Source organism: Puma concolor, chromosome B4 (genome assembly GCF_028749965.1).
Source record: "Puma concolor isolate L17-30 chromosome B4, mPumCon1.1.hap2, whole genome shotgun sequence".
In the NCBI taxonomy this organism is placed as follows: Eukaryota; Metazoa; Chordata; class Mammalia; order Carnivora; family Felidae; genus Puma; species Puma concolor.
Window position 1 is genome coordinate 97,566,554 of NC_141673.1, and position 15,537 is coordinate 97,582,090.

Sequence of the window (15,537 nt, forward strand, 5' to 3'; positions counted from 1 at the left end):
TCAGTACTGTCACATCTTTTCCCATCTAACCTTCAAACTATTCTCTTCCATATGCCTTCTTTCTATGGTTTCCCCATCTTCGTTACTAACGCCACAATATTACCAACCTCCAACTTAACCTCAAAATAATTTTTGACCTGCTGCTCCCTTTCATGTCATGTATATTGCCTGTTCCCAAATCTCTGTTTCATTCACAGATTCTCCTCATTTTCCCAGAAGCAGCAACTCTTCAGTTTGGGTTATTGCCACTTCTTTTCTTCCACCACCAAACGTCTATGGGTCATCCATAATCTACTGAGTATGTCTGCCCAAATCTCTTCGTTAGTTTCCCCTTATCTGCAGGGGATATATTCCAAGACCCCAAAACCACAGGTAGTATTGAACCCCACATGTACTATGTTTTTTTTTCCCTATTCATACATATCTACCTCTGATAGTTTAATTTATAAATTAGGTGCAGTAAGAGAGTAACAACAACAATAATAAAATAGAACCATTACAATAATACACCATAAAGAAGTTATGTGAATATGGTCTTTCTCTCTCTCAAAATATCTTATTGTACTGTACCCATCCTTCCACTTGTGACGATGAGATGATAAAATGCCTACATGACGAGATGAAATAAGGTGAATGACATGGGCGCTGTGAATTAGTGTTAGGCTACCATTCGCCTTCTGGTGATAAGTCAGAGGGAGGATCATCTGCCTACGGACTACAGTTGACAGAGGGTGACTAAAACCATGGAAAGTGAAACCATGGAATAGGGGGGGAACTACTGTACTTTCATTTCTGTCTTTCTGTCTTGTCCTATATTACTCAGAATTCTACCCACACACCTAAACTGTGAAACCGTTTGTTTTCTGTCAAGTTGTACCTGACGCTCACGTCTTTCATAAATCCATCCTTCACTGTATAAATGGAAGGTATCCACAAGTTAAGGAGTTGGAATGCTGGAGCGGATGCATTATGTAAGAACTGTTCAGCCATCCCCTACTTATGACCTAGGAGGGTTCAGAAGACATTTCCTTCATCAAGGCTTTAAGAAATGCATTGTTGAAGCAAACAACAACATCTGTGCACGGTTTTGTATTAGCCATTCTCTATAAGCCATTAATGCTCTCATTAAACTGGGTCCCTTGAATTCACTGGGGATAGTGGGACACTGGAATGACAGGCACCAAGTGACGTGACTTAACTATCTTAACTACCAGAAACAAGGGAAACATTGTAATAATGGACAGAGCTAAAGAGATAATCAGAATAGCTTGCTCTTTGGCATTGGCTAATTCATTGTAATCTTCCTAGGATTGAAATATGTAGACACCCCACTAATGTCTTACTTGGCTTGTATGAACAAAAAAAGCTCCAGGCCTGGAGTAAAGACTTCTGACTTCAACCCAAGAGTAGATAGTCCTAGATCCTCCAATGATTCCCAGGCTTGATTCAATCTGGATAAGTTAGATGCAGAGCTCCTTAAATGAAGATGAGGCAAGTCTCCTCGAGGAACAACCCTGCTACGTTGCCAAAATGTATACTGTAAATCTTCCACCTTCCCTTCCAAAGACACTGTGGCAACTTACCGGTATTATTGCATATTAAGGGAGGGGAAATAACCAGAATTTGGGGTATTACTCATTACTAGCTCTGAATTAATGATGATTCCTAGAACCCCAAATGTCACTGTGGTGTGACAGTCGGAGTAGGGCCTAAGAAGCCAGGGAATAAATGGAGTTTTGGCTTGAGCCCAACTCATAGTGGACCTAGTGGAAGTCCAAACCCACTCCACGATTATTTTCCAGTTCTGAAATGCAGAGTTTACATATTCCGCGAATGACAGAATCCCACATTGTTCCCCAAATTATGGAGTGAGGGCTTTATGGTAGAAAAAGCCAGGAGGAAGTCCCTAAAAGTCCTTTAACTTGCCAAAACGGTTAACCAAAGGCAACATAGCATTCTCAGAATAGTGTCACCACTAAGGCTTTGAAAATTGGACAAGTGGTGACTTCTAATACATTCCCATTTATTTCACCTATTTGGCCTGTGAAGAAAAGCTAGATTTGGAGGAATGCTGGTAGATTGTAATGAATTTTGTCAGGTCATAATTCTAATCACAGCTACTCTTCCAAATGAGGCTTCCATATTGGAGAAAACTGATACAATCCTTGGTCCTTAGTATGCACCTCTTGATCTGATTAATACTTTTCCTTTTATCTTTCATAACAAAGACTATAAAAAGCAGTTTGCTTTCAAATGGTGGGGCTAGCAATGTACTTCACTGTCCTAATCCATTACCCATAATCCCAAGTAAAAATATCTTTATTGCCTCTCCATTCCACGCAATATCATCTGGGTCCATCGTAGCAATTATAGCATGTTGATTGGACCTGATGAGCAGGAAGTAGCAAATATCCAAAGGGTGAGAAATAAATCTCATCAAAGTTCTGGGGACTTCCACCTTAGTGACTGCCTCCTCTGATCTGGGGCATGGTCGAGATATCTCTGCTAAGGTGAAAAATTTGCTGCACCTAGCCGCTCCTACTCCAAAGACAGAAACACAACATTTAGTGGGTTTCTAGTGTTCGGGGAAAGAGAAGGCTCGGCAACGGGTCCAAGTTAGGTGCCAGCCCCCCTGGCACTTGAGCCCTTTGGTCCAGAAGGCCCACTGATACTTAAAACGTCTGTGACAAATAGGGATGTTGTATGGGGCCCTTGGCAGGATCCTGGGTGAATTATAGAGCAGTCCTGTAGGATTTGGAGCGACGCTATGCCACCTTCTAAAGATAACCATTCTCAGGGCGCCTGGGTGGCTCAGTCTTGCTAAGCACCTGACTTCCGCTCAGGTCATGATCTCACAGTCCGTGAATTCGAGCCCTGCATCAGGCTCTGTGCTGACAGCTCAGAGCCTGGAGCCTGCTTCGGATTCTGTGTCTCCCTCTCTCTCTGCGCAACCCCCCCCCCCCCCCCACCGCTCATGCTCTGTCTCTCTGTGTCTCAAAAATAAATAAAAACATTTTTAAAAATTAAAAAAAATAAAGATAACCATTCTCCTTTTAAGAAATAGCTTCTGGTTTGCTACTGAACCCTGAAAGAGACTGAAGTCTTGACTCTGGACTCCCAAGTTGCCATAGACCCTGAACTGCTCATTTGAGGTATTGTTTAGCCCACGAAGGCGTTATGTGGGGCATGCACCGAGCACTGCAACATGAGTAGAAATAATATATGTAAAATCCGGCTCAGGTAGGTCCTGATGGTACAAGTAGGTTGCATCAGCACCTGGCCCCGATTCCGATGGCTCTGATTCCTAGTAATTGTCTCCTCTGTCTCCACCCGCACCTCTGGCCTTTCGGGAAGTCCTCTGTGTCCACTGTACTAAGGAAGACAAAATTCAGGCCTGACTACAGATGGGTTTTCAGGGTACAATGGCAGCACCTGAAAGCGGACAGCTGCCACACTACCACCCCACTCAGAAGAGGCCCCAAGGACAGTCGTTATGGAAAATCTCTCAGGGGTCCGAGCCGGATATAGATTTGCCTGTCCTGCCCGCAATGTTTCTGGCAACACCACCTTCTGCGAACCACAAAATGTCTCACTCATCCTCATGGTGTTGCACACGGCATTGCTTTCTGAACAGAAAACCGATGTTACACCAAATGAACGACAGCGGTGGGCTCAGGCTCATGGGATTCACTGGGGTTATCATGTTCTCCATCACTTGGAAGCAGTTGGCCTGACAGGACCGGGGAATGGCCTTTTGAAGACTTCGATGGGGTGCCAGCCGGATGGCAACACTTTTCGGGGAAGAATAATGTCTTACAGGATGTGATATACACGCTGAGTAAGCAGCCACCATATGGCGCTTTTTATCTCAGTTCCAAGAATCAAGGGATGGAAGTGGGATTGCTCCTCTTATTAATAACGCTAACAGTCCACCAGAAAAACCATGCTTTCCTTCCCTCACCTTTGTGCGCTGTTGGTTTAGAGGTCTTAGTTTCCAAAGGAAGAGTGCTTTCACTAGAGGTACAAAAATGATTCCATTGAACTGGAAGCTGGTGCTGCAACCTGGCCATTTGGGTCTTCTCATGCCGCTGAATCAACAAGGAAAAAAAAAAAGAAAGTGGCTTACTATATTAGCTGGTTGATGGATCCTACTCCTCAAGGGGAAATTGGATTGCTGCTACAAAATGAGGGCAGAAGGAGAAATCTCTGGAATTCAACAGATCCTCTGGGAATACCTCTTCATACTCTATACTCCTATGTGCTATGAAAAATGTTGATAGAGGGGCGCCTGGGTGGCTCAGTCGGTTGAGCGTCTCACTTCGGCTCAGGTCATGATCTTGCAGTCTGTGGGTTCGAGCCCCGCGTCAGGCTCTGTGCTGATGGCTCACAGCCTGGAGCCTGCTTCAGATTCTGTGTCTCCTTCTCTCTTTGCCCCTCCCCAACTTGTGCTCTGTCTCTCTCTGTCTCTCAAAAAGAAATAAATGTAAAAAAAAATTTTTTTTAATGTTGATAGAAAGTCACAGCAACCCAATATAGCAGGACTGCAAATGACACAGAACCTTTAGGAATGAAGGTTTGGGTCACCAAATCTGAATGCTTACTGAGAGCAGCAAATACTAACCCAAATACTCTTTGGGTAGTGGAGAAAGGAGTTTATAAATACCAGCTATGACCATGTGAGCAATCGCAGAAATGAGGATTGTAGTAGTCATGAGTATATTTTCTCTTTGATATGACTATATTCATACATGTGTATATAGACACAAATACGCACCATTTCTTTTTTTCTCTCCCATTCCTCTACTGTCTAACATAAAATGTTAACTTTATGCATTAGTATGTGAGTTACAAGATATCCAAGAAGGAGTGGGATCCAGCTATAATAAGACAAATGGACATCATCAAAGATGGATCTCATTTGTGTATTCTTTGGGAAAAATCAGTGCCTTTTCAGTTACATGAGGGGTAGTTACATTTTCTTTTTTTTTTCTTTAAACATTTTTAAAAATGTTTACATTTATTTATTTTTGAGAGACAGGGAAAGACAGAGCATAAGGGGAAGAGGGGCAGAGAGAGAAAGAGACACAGAATCGGAAGCAGGCTCCAGGCTCTGAGCTGTCGGCACAGAGCCGGACGCGGGGCTCGAACCCACAAACCGCGAGATCATGACTTGAGCGGAAGTCTGACGGTTAACTGACTGAGCCACCCAAGCGCCCCGGTAGTTACATTTTCTTCAGTGGAAGCATGATTTCCTGTTATCTTTATTTGGAAGTGGTTAAAAGAAGACGTATAGCTGCCAAATTGAAAAATAGTAGGCTACACTGAATTGGACTATTTTCCAGAATTCCCTTTCCATTATGACTCTGAGTTCGAGTTGGTCAAAAGAAGAGCCAGATGAAATCTGGAAGGTAGACGTCAGGTAGAGACCATTACTTTCAGAAACTTGTTGCGCTCAGATATCGCGATGGATAGATGCAGAAGTCCCCATTGGATCTGGGTTGGCCTCACTTTAAATTCCATGATCAGCCCACAGAGATCACAGCTTTCCATAGAACTCTCGAAGGTACCCTTTTAGTGGCCTCACTTGGGCGTCTGAATATGATTGGCCTTTCGAGTTTCCCTGAAAGTTTCAACTTGTCCAGCTGTGCCATTGTTTTGAGTTTATTGATTATTGATGGCTCACTGGTACAGTCCATGCAGGAAAGGCATGATAAATAACGTGATTTTGTTTTCATTTACCAATGAATGATTCTCTGTTATCTTTCCAAAGTGACCTCCTACTTTTCCACCCAAGCATCTAAACTCATGGATTTAAACATATTTGATCTGTTTTCATGCATTGCGATCAGTGCCCTTAGTGCCCTTGGTGATGTCCAAATTGCCTATCTTAGGGGCGCCTGGGTGCCTCAGTCGGTTGAGCATCCAACTCTTGATTTTGGGTCAGGTCATGATCTCAGGGTTGTGGGATCGAGTCCAGCGTTTGGCTCAATGCTGAGTGTGGAAACTGCTTAAGATTCTCTCTCTCTCTCTCTCTCTCTCTCTCTCTCTCTCTCTCTGTCTCTGTCTCTCTGTCTCTCTTTCTCTCTGTCTCTGCCCCTCTTCCATGCACATGCTCTCTTTCTCTCTCAAAAAAAAAGTTAAATAAAATAAAATTCCTGTTATTATTTCTCCTTTCACCTATGCATTATTTAAAAAGTATGGTCACCTTTTAAATATTCAAGAGTGTGGAATTTTTTTACTTATTTTAATTTATTTTTAATTGACATCTTAGTTGCATTATGCTTCAAAGATTACTCTCATCTGGTACCAATAGTTTGAAAATTTCTGAGATGCCTTATATGTCCATGTATAGAAGTCTACAAACTTTTCCTGTAAAAAGGTCAGATAGTAGATATTTTAAACTTGGTGAGCCATATTTTTTCTTCACCTTATCAATTTTTTATTTTATATAATTTGATATTATTTTATTAGGTATGCATAAGTTTACAATTTTTAGATCTTGTTGAACTGAGCTTTTATAAAACTGTTTTGAGTGTCTCTATTTATAGTTAATAAGTTTTAATCTTAACACCTATTATTGCTGATAAAAACCATAGCCACATCAGCTTTCTTTTGGTTCATATTTGCCTGTGATGGCCTTCTTTGCCTTTTTATTTTCAAGCTTTACTTGCTCTGATAATTTTGGTGGCTCTCTTTTGAACATGAATAATTAGATTCAAAAATGTTTTTTGGACATTACCTGCTGTTTTACTTATGAACATACTTGATTTGTATATTGTGATTACGGATTTATCTGGACTTATTTATACACTGTCATTTTAAATTTCTATCTGTCCCGTTTTTCGCTTGTTTCTTTTTTTCTCCTTTCATAGCAGATGCAGTAACGATCGGTAAATATTCCAGATGCTGTCCTATCTGAACACTTGCATTTTTTAATATAAATTTTTAAATATAATTTATTGTCAAGTTGGCTAACATACAGTGTATACAGTGTGCTCTTAGCTTTAGGGGTAGATTCCCGTGATTCACCCCTTACATACAACACCCAGTACTCATCTCAGCAAGTGCCCTCCTCAACGCCCATCACTCATTTTCCTCTCTCCCCCGCCCCACTCATCAACCCTCAGTTTCTTCTCTGTATTTAAGTGTCTTGTGGTTTGCCTCCCTCTCTGTTTGTAACTGTTTTTTCCCCTTCCCTTCCCCTATGGTCTTCTGTTAAGTTTCTCAAGTTCCACATCTGGGTGAAAACATATGATATCTGTCTTTCTGACTGACTTCTTTCACTTAGCATAAGCATAATACCCTCCAGTTCCATCCACATTGCTGCAAATGGCAGGATTTCATTCTTTCTGATTGCCAAGTGGTATTCCATTGTATATATAAACCACATCTTCTTTATCCATTCATCAGTTGATGGACATTTAGTCTCTTTCCATAATTGGGCTATTGTTGAAAGTGCTGCTCTAAACATTGTGCTCTAAACAAGTGCCCCTCTGCATCAGCCCTCCTGTATCCCTTGGGTAAATTCCTAGCAGTGCTATTGCTGGGTCATAGGGTAGGTCTTTTTTTAATTTTTTGAGGAATCTCCACACTGTTTTCCAGAGCAGCTGCACCAGTGTGCATTCCCACCAACAGTGCAAGAGGGTTCCTGTTTCTCCACATCCTGGCCAGCATCTGTTGTTTCCCAAGATGTTAATTTTAGTCACTCTGACTGGTGTGAGTTGGTATCTTAGTGTGGTTTTGATTTGTATTTCCCTGATGATGACTGATGTTGAGCATCTTTTCATGTGTCTGTTGGCCATCTGGATGTCTTCTTTGGAAAAGTGTCTATTCATGTCTTCTGCCCATTTCTTCACTGGATTATTTGGTTTTCGGGTGTTGAGTTTGGTAAATTCTTTATAGATTTTGGATACTAACCCTTTATCCGATATGTCATTTGCAAGTATCTTTTCCCATCCCATCGGTTGCCTTTTAGTTTTGTTGATTGTTTCCTTTGCATTTAGGGGAGGCAACCCGATCCTTGGCTATAGACATGAAAGTGACATATGCCATTTCTGGTCCAAAGCTGGGAAGGGTGGGTTTCAGTTCTCCATGTGTTCTTTTATCCTGTTGCAACAGCTTACAGCATGCTGGAGGGCAAAACCTTCATGGGTCAAGTCCTTCAATGACTGTGCAGAGCAGATCCTCTTACCTGCTTTGGTGTTCAGGCAGGAGTGAGACGCAAGTTTTGTTTGTGTTATATCAGTGAGGTATTGAAGTTAATTTACCGTCATAGCATGAAGTAGCCTATTGTGACCACGATGTTATCTTGAAGTCTTTGGAATGATTTTTTTCCTTTTTCATCACCCCCGCCTCCAATTTGTATTTGGTCTGTTTTTATTTTGTGTTCAGTGTGTATGTATGAGGGGTGTGTGTGTGTGTGTGTGTGTGTGTGTGTTTGTAGATTTCCATTACTGCTTGGGAGGCTAGAATGGCGTTAAAACTATGTCCTCTTCAGGATCTCATTGTTTTTATTTGTATAGCCAGAATCTTCAATGTCTGGAGCACACACCTCTCCAAGTAGAATCACTTTTTTTCTTGCAAATATGCAGGTGCCCATCACCGGTCTCCAGGAACATATGACAGGTTTAGCAAACCTGTTGTTGTTGCCCAGATGTGTTTCTGAATTCAGATACTTTGGATTTCGCAAAGTAATATAGTGCACCTCCGAATCAAACATTTAAATGATTCAACAGCCAAACATGTGAGTATTCAGAATAAATAGGAGAAGTCCAGGTAATTCAATAGCCTCCAGCGATTCACATCACTTTCTGCCACCAAATTAGTTATGGAACAATTTGTTTTTTAAGTTTTCTGGGTTACGAGTAAGGGGTTTTTGACCTGTATTTCTTTAAGTGGGAAACAAAGTATTAACTGACTTATTGATTTGTGAGTGATATTCTAATTCTGCGAATCAATTCTGGCCACTTTACTTGAAATTAGTGTTTTCCAAGGCTCTTTAGCAACACTGCTTTTCATATTGTCTTTTATTAGCATCATGAACACCAAATGGAGGACATTTCCTGATGACCCCATTTCAGCATAATTTTTACTGACTGTAAATTTAAATTTTGGATACAAGATTTTAAGGATATTTATTACATCAACATGCTTTCATAGCAGGTCAGCTGGCATAATGAAAAGATCTGAAACTATAGCATATAAAGGATACTTGAAGAAACCAAGGATGTTATGGAGTAGAAAATCATGGAGACTGTCAGGGGCGCCTGGGTGGCTCAGTTGGTTAAGCGTCAGACTTCAGCTCAGGTCATGATCTCGCGGTTTGTGGGTTGGAACCCCATGTCGGGCTCTGTGCTGACAGCTCAGAGCCTGGAGCCTGCTTCAGATTCTGTGTCTCCCTCTCTCTCTCTGCCCCTCCCCTGCTTGTGCTCTGTCCCTCTCTCTCTCTCTCTCAAAAATAATTAAAGGGGCGCCTGGGTGGCGCAGTCGGTTAAGCGTCCGACTTCAGCCAGGTCACGATCTCGCGGTCCGCGAGTTCGAGCCCCGCGTCGGGCTCTGGGCTGATGGCTCAGAGCCTGGAGCCTGTTTCCGATTCTGTGTCTCCCTCTCTCTCTGCCCCTCCCCCGTTCATGCTCTGTCTCTCTCTGTCCCCAAAATAAATAAACATTGAAAAAAAAAATTTAAAAAAAATAAAATAAAAAAATAAATAAAATAAATAATTAAAAAAAAAAAAAAAGAAAATCATCGAGACTATCAGGTATATTAAGGACTTTTAAAATTTTCAAAGGAACTTTAGAGATCTCATATCCTGACCTTCTCCTCAATGTAAGAATGCCATCCTGAAGTTTTCAGGATGCTCTCTGCTGGAACAGTACTCTCTTCGGAAACAAGTGGCCTCTCTACTTTCTAAGGCAAACCTCCACATTATTTAATTGCTAAACTGATAGGTAGTTTTCCCTTATATGCAGAAGCTTATTCCTCATTTTTTAAGTTTATTTATTTTAAGAGACAGTGAGGGTATGTGCATGTGTGGGTTAGGGAAGGGCAGAAAGAGAGGGAGAGAGAGAATCTCAAGCAGGCTCTGCACTGACAGTGCAGAGACTAAGGCAGGGTTCGAACTCACAAACCATGAGATCATGACCTGAGCCAAGATCAAAAGTTGGACACGTAACCAACTGAGCCTTCCAGGCACACCCAGAAGCTTACTACTCTTACCCACAATCCATCTAGGGGACACACACACACACACACACACACACACACACACTGTTATCTCCAGGGTAACTATACCCAGTTTCTTCAAAACATGCAAGAACAGAAGTGTTCATATTGCGAGCTTCAGAACTGATATCCAGAAATGGAGGTTACAAAATGACTGAATAGAACTCATTAGAAGAAAGAATTTTCTGAATTAAGTTTTTCAATTATGAAGCATACTGCTTTCCGGCATGGAGAACATCTTATTTGTAGTGGTAATACAGCAGAGTGGGGAACCCTTTGATCTGAAGAACTTTCTGCCGTGAGAGAAAAGCACACTGACCTCTGAGGTTTCTCCCACTTCCAAAGCTGCATGGTTCTTGGATTCTAAATGGTTGGGAAATGATGAAACAAAACTTCTCCAATTCTTTCTGCCTCCCCTAATGAATAATTAACTTCACTTTAAATCACCCTTCCTAAGAAAAGTTCTGAGTTTGTTATACCCAGCTGGGTTTTAGTCAGTGTGAACTTTTTAAAAGGCAATTTTTACAAAATTTCCAGCAGAGGTGCCAAATATTGATTTGTGGTTGCCAGATAGAATGTGCGTCTGGTTCTCATCTGTAGCGAAGCATGTTTCATAAAGTCAAATTGGATTCAAAAGATTTTTTTATATATATTTTGAGTTGGCATAGATGTGATTGTATGGCTGTTGTTGAGGATGACTCTTTTGTCTCTTTTGTTACTGAGGATGATTTTATGCTTTTATTGTCAAAAATATTGTTAGCAATTGAAAAATTAAAAAAAAATTGAAAAACAAAAAATACTGTTAGTAAAGGCTGATGTCCTATGAGATACTTCAAGTTGCACAGAAAGGCACCACAACGGGTGAGAGCTACTATAGGCAAATCTCATTAAGCAACTAATAAAATTCTATAGAAGCCTTCTTATCTGACATGACCTGGACAGGGTATTGGTTGACAATTGACTAATTGGAAAAACTGCTAAAAATAGCACATACGCTTCCGAAGCACATATATCACTTTAAAACACGTAAATACTGTACATGCGTGCTGCTCTAGGGTCAAAGTTTTTCATTTTAAAGTCTTTTTATTATTTCTTGTTTTCCACATGGGACTGTGGACTACGGTGGTACCTTTCGTTCATAAATGACACCTGTAATTCCTGGTCCACGATTTCTTGCCTGGGTTTCTTTAAAGGGAATCAAGGACTTCAAATCACATGCAAAGTCTTTCAAGTACAGAATCTCAGCCTTCGCATTTTCATTTGGCCAACCTTTTCCAGTTAGTTGTCTCCCCTCAGCCGTATCGACAGCGATTTCTTTTTGCAGCTGCTGAACGTAGTTTGTATAGAAACCACAACACTCATTTTATACGATGTCATCAGTTTATTCAATATTTAATTAATTTGGGTAATTAAAACAACAAGCACAACTGGTAGAAACCAGTCTGGGAACAGCTAGGAGCGCTTGATATACATAGAGCCTAACTAGAGGGAGTAGATGTGCCCGGAGCATACTAGAGAGTGTCTACCAACAGCAGGCAGGGGTGTGCCGCGGGCACAGCTCTCACGGTATGTTTTACAGAGGGAACAAGAAGCATGGGTTAGTCTAGAGAGTAGTCAAGAGGAATTTCTTTAAGGAAAGTACTATAGTGTCAGATGTGCCCCAATATACAAGATGGGGGGTCCTGGCATGATTGTGGCTAGCTTCGGGTGCCTGTGTGTGAGTCAGAAAAAGGCACTCCTCCAAGGCGGGGTTTAATGAGGGGTAAATCTCAGCCTCCCTTTGTCCCTCTGCATGGTGCCACTTGCGTGAGCCCTTTTGCGTAGGGCACAGCTTGCCTAACCAACACAACAGCCCTGGCCCCTGGGACAGAAGACGGGTCACGGTTAGGGGGGGAAGGGAGATGAGCTGATCCACAGCCATGCACAAAAAGATGGGGCAGAGAAGCAGGAAGGATGGGAGAGAGCTGACTGGAAGGTAGGAAGACTTCAACCCTGGGAGAGATTTTGCAACAGGTAATACAGACTGTCTTGCCTAGCCAACCTGCAGGTTGTCCTTCGGTGGGAGAAAGTTCTTTTAACAGAAAGGTCAGCAGAGTCTCTGTTCATTTTACCACAGGCTTCTGGACAGCTCCCTGCTCCACTTCCCCCGCTACTCCACCTCCCCCGCTACTCCACCTCCCCCGCTACTCCACCTCCCGTGCTGCTCCACTTCCTCTACCACCACTGCTCCCAATCGCTCTGAGAAGGTTGCTAAGAAGATCACTAAGTCAGATCAACTTTCCTTACTGTCCTTTCTGACCTTGGAGGCTTTCCTGCGCCATTTCAAATATTTCCCAATAGTAGGTGATACCTATAGCTCCTTTCATGCATGACAAGACCTTGCATTCAAGAATTCATTAGGAAAAACCACATGAAAATGCCTGATCAACAGAGCACATTGTAACATTTATTCACACCCAAGCGTTAAGAGTCATAATGCATAATGACTGACAAGGACAAGAAATTAAAGAGCAAAGGAAGAAGACCCAGAAGAAGGTGCTATGGAAAGCAAACTAAAATCCCCGAGTTGTGCCGTCCAATTCATCTTCAACTACTCCTGGACAGACGGAGGTTGATTTTGACGTTGGTTTGTCTCATTTCTTTTGCTTCCTTGCTTGTGTTTTCCTTTGTCTTTTGGTATTAGAGCTCTACCTTGGAGCCGGAAAACACCACTAAAACTTCCAATGAGCCTTGAAGACCTTTTTTTGTAAACATAAGTACTATTAATATAAAATAGCTAATTATAAGGCAGTTTATTTACTGAGCTACAAGTGTATTCTTTTTTTTTTTTTTTTGGTACCCTGTAGAACTTAAACGTTGAAAGGAATAGATCCTTCTCTTTACTCTGCACACTGAACCTGTCCTAATTTGTATGTTCCCTCACAGGGGGATTACTGCTGATGCATATGTGACTGTCCTTGTCTTGCCATCTGTGGTTTTTAACTTAGCTTCAATTCACTTTGTTTCACTGTTGGGATGCTCCTTGCTTGTGCGTGGCTGTTCTTATGTTTCCCAAAATCAAATGGTTAACCAAACACTTGCATCATTTCAAACAAATAATCATGTCTTGTCACGTTGAACATGTTTTAAAAAAATCTTAGGGCGCCTGGGTGGCTCAGTCGTTTAAGTGTCCAACTTCGGCTCAGGTCATGATCTCGCGGTTCATGGGTTTGAACCCCGCGTCGGGCTCTGCGCTGACAGCTGGGAGCCAGGAGCCTGCTTCAGATTCTGTGTCTCCCTCTCTCTCTGCCCCTCCCCTGCTAGCACTGTTTCTCTCTCTCTCTCTCTGCCTCTCTCAAAAATAAATAAACATTAAAAATTTTTAATTTAAAAAATCTTTAATGCCAGCTAGTAGGAACTCAGCTCTGTTTCCTCTCTCATTCAGAATTAAGAGTATTTACAGCAGTCGGTGGAGAACATCTAGCCGGTGGCTTGCTCAGTGGTTCTCAAACTTCAGAGGCTTTCAGCCAAAGGGCTGGTTACAACACAGACTGCAGGGCATCAGTAATCTGGGATGAGACCGAAGAATTTGTATTTCTAACAAGTTCTCCTGGGCTGCTGCAGATGATCTGGGAAGAACACCTTGAGACTCAACCCAAGCGTCTCACTTCACAGCTTGAGGAAACTGAGCCTTAGAGAATTGAAGCGAGAAACTCAAACCACCCAACCCATTAGTGGCAGCACCAAGGCCAGCATCCAGCCATTCTGACTTTCATATGCTAATTGCACATGAATCTTTTTTCTTTCTTTCTTTCTTTCTTTCTTTCTTTCTTTCTTTCTTTCTTTCTTTCTTTCTTTTCATGCAGACCTTCATTGTTTTAGATCATTGTTTCTCAAGGTTGCCTGAGAACTTATTACAACCTTGAGAAATCTCTGCCTTTCTTTGCAGGGCTTCTGTGGCTGTGCAAAATAAACAAATCTGAAGAAGAAATCTCTTACAGTTCTTCTTATTTTGTCTCTGATCAGTTTTGATTTTAGTCTCCGTTTGGCGGCCTCCTTTTTTCCCCCTTGGCAACAGCTGCTTTCCAGCAAGGCTCTCCTCTCTAGAGGAACAGAGCAACTCAGTGCCTCCTTTGCTCTTTCTCCTCGCCTCACCTTGGTTCTTCCACGCGTGCTTCTGTCCCGTGCCCTGAGTATGCATGTAACCTCTCTCTTCCTTCCACTTCCTCCCATTAATAATTTCCTATCCAAGTCTCTTGAGTTCCAGTCAGTGGACCTTTCTAGCTTATCCGCTGGTTGACGTCATCTTTGTGTCTTCCTGCCCAAAACACAATTTCCTCAGATTGTATGCTTACTTCCCAAATCTCTCCGGGAGAAAGTATGAGATGGAGAAGGGAACGTATGGACACAGCACCCTCGTATTAGCTATCTTAGCCCCGTTACGTGAGAAAAAGTGACGTGGACGGGTGAATCACTTGGCTTCTCTGGGCCTCCCTTCCTTAGCTCTGAAAAACAAACAGGTCGGTCTAGCAAGGGTTGCGAACTCCCATCCTGCCAACAGAGTCTGGGCAGGTTATGTAAATGAGCTGGAGCAGGGCTCTGGGCAAGTGGGGGGTACTGTACTGTAATGTCCAAAGGGCATTTCAGCGGCTAGTTCTCGTCACAGCCGTGGGGAAATGCTGGCCACTCAGAGGCACCAAGTCTTACGATTTTTCAAGAGCAAATCTAGATTTTTTTAAAAATGGGAGCTCCCTGAGGGGCGCCTGGGCGGCTCAGTCGGTTGGGCATCCAACTTCGGCTCAGGTCATGATCTCGTGGTTCGCGGGTTCGAGCCCCACCTCAGGCCTCTGTGCTGACAGCTCAGAGCCTGGAGCCTGCTTCAGATTCTGTGTCTCCCTCTCTCTCTGTCCCTCCCCCACTTGTGCTCTGTCTCTCAAAAAATAAATAAATGTGAAAAAAAATTAAAAATGTGAGCCCTCCTTTTTTTTTTTTTTTTTAAAGATGTGGACACCCAATTCAAATAATGAGTCAAACAAAGCACATCTCATCTCTGAGCCAGATTTGGCCCTGGCTGCCAGTTCACGGCCTTTAGATGAGATGGGGGCCTTCAGTCCCTTGCAAAGTCCGGCACTTCCTGAATTTTCTGTAGTCTCTTTTCCCTTCTATAGCTGAAAGCAGATGACAGAGAGATCCAGGAGGTGGCGGGGCCACAAAAGGGCAGGGAGGAGGATGGCACCCGGGTTTCTGAATCACCAAATGGAAGAAAGCTACCACAGATCAGGAACACCTGTCATCCCGGCCTGCGATGCCAATGAGAAATACACTTTGACTGTATTT

The 15,537-nt window shown here is 42.5% G+C and overlaps 1 long non-coding RNA gene across 1 annotated transcript in view; it reads right to left on the reverse strand.

The window, feature by feature from the left end:
- Positions 1-3,839: 3,839 nt before the first annotated feature.
- The window catches only part of LOC147579317 (uncharacterized), a 49,244-nt gene continuing 37,546 nt past the window's right edge, over positions 3,840-15,537 (reverse strand). Inside the window, exon 3 of the long non-coding RNA XR_015253160.1 lies at positions 3,840-4,088. This is a non-coding gene — a long non-coding RNA (uncharacterized LOC147579317). The remainder of the gene's footprint in view (positions 4,089-15,537) is intronic.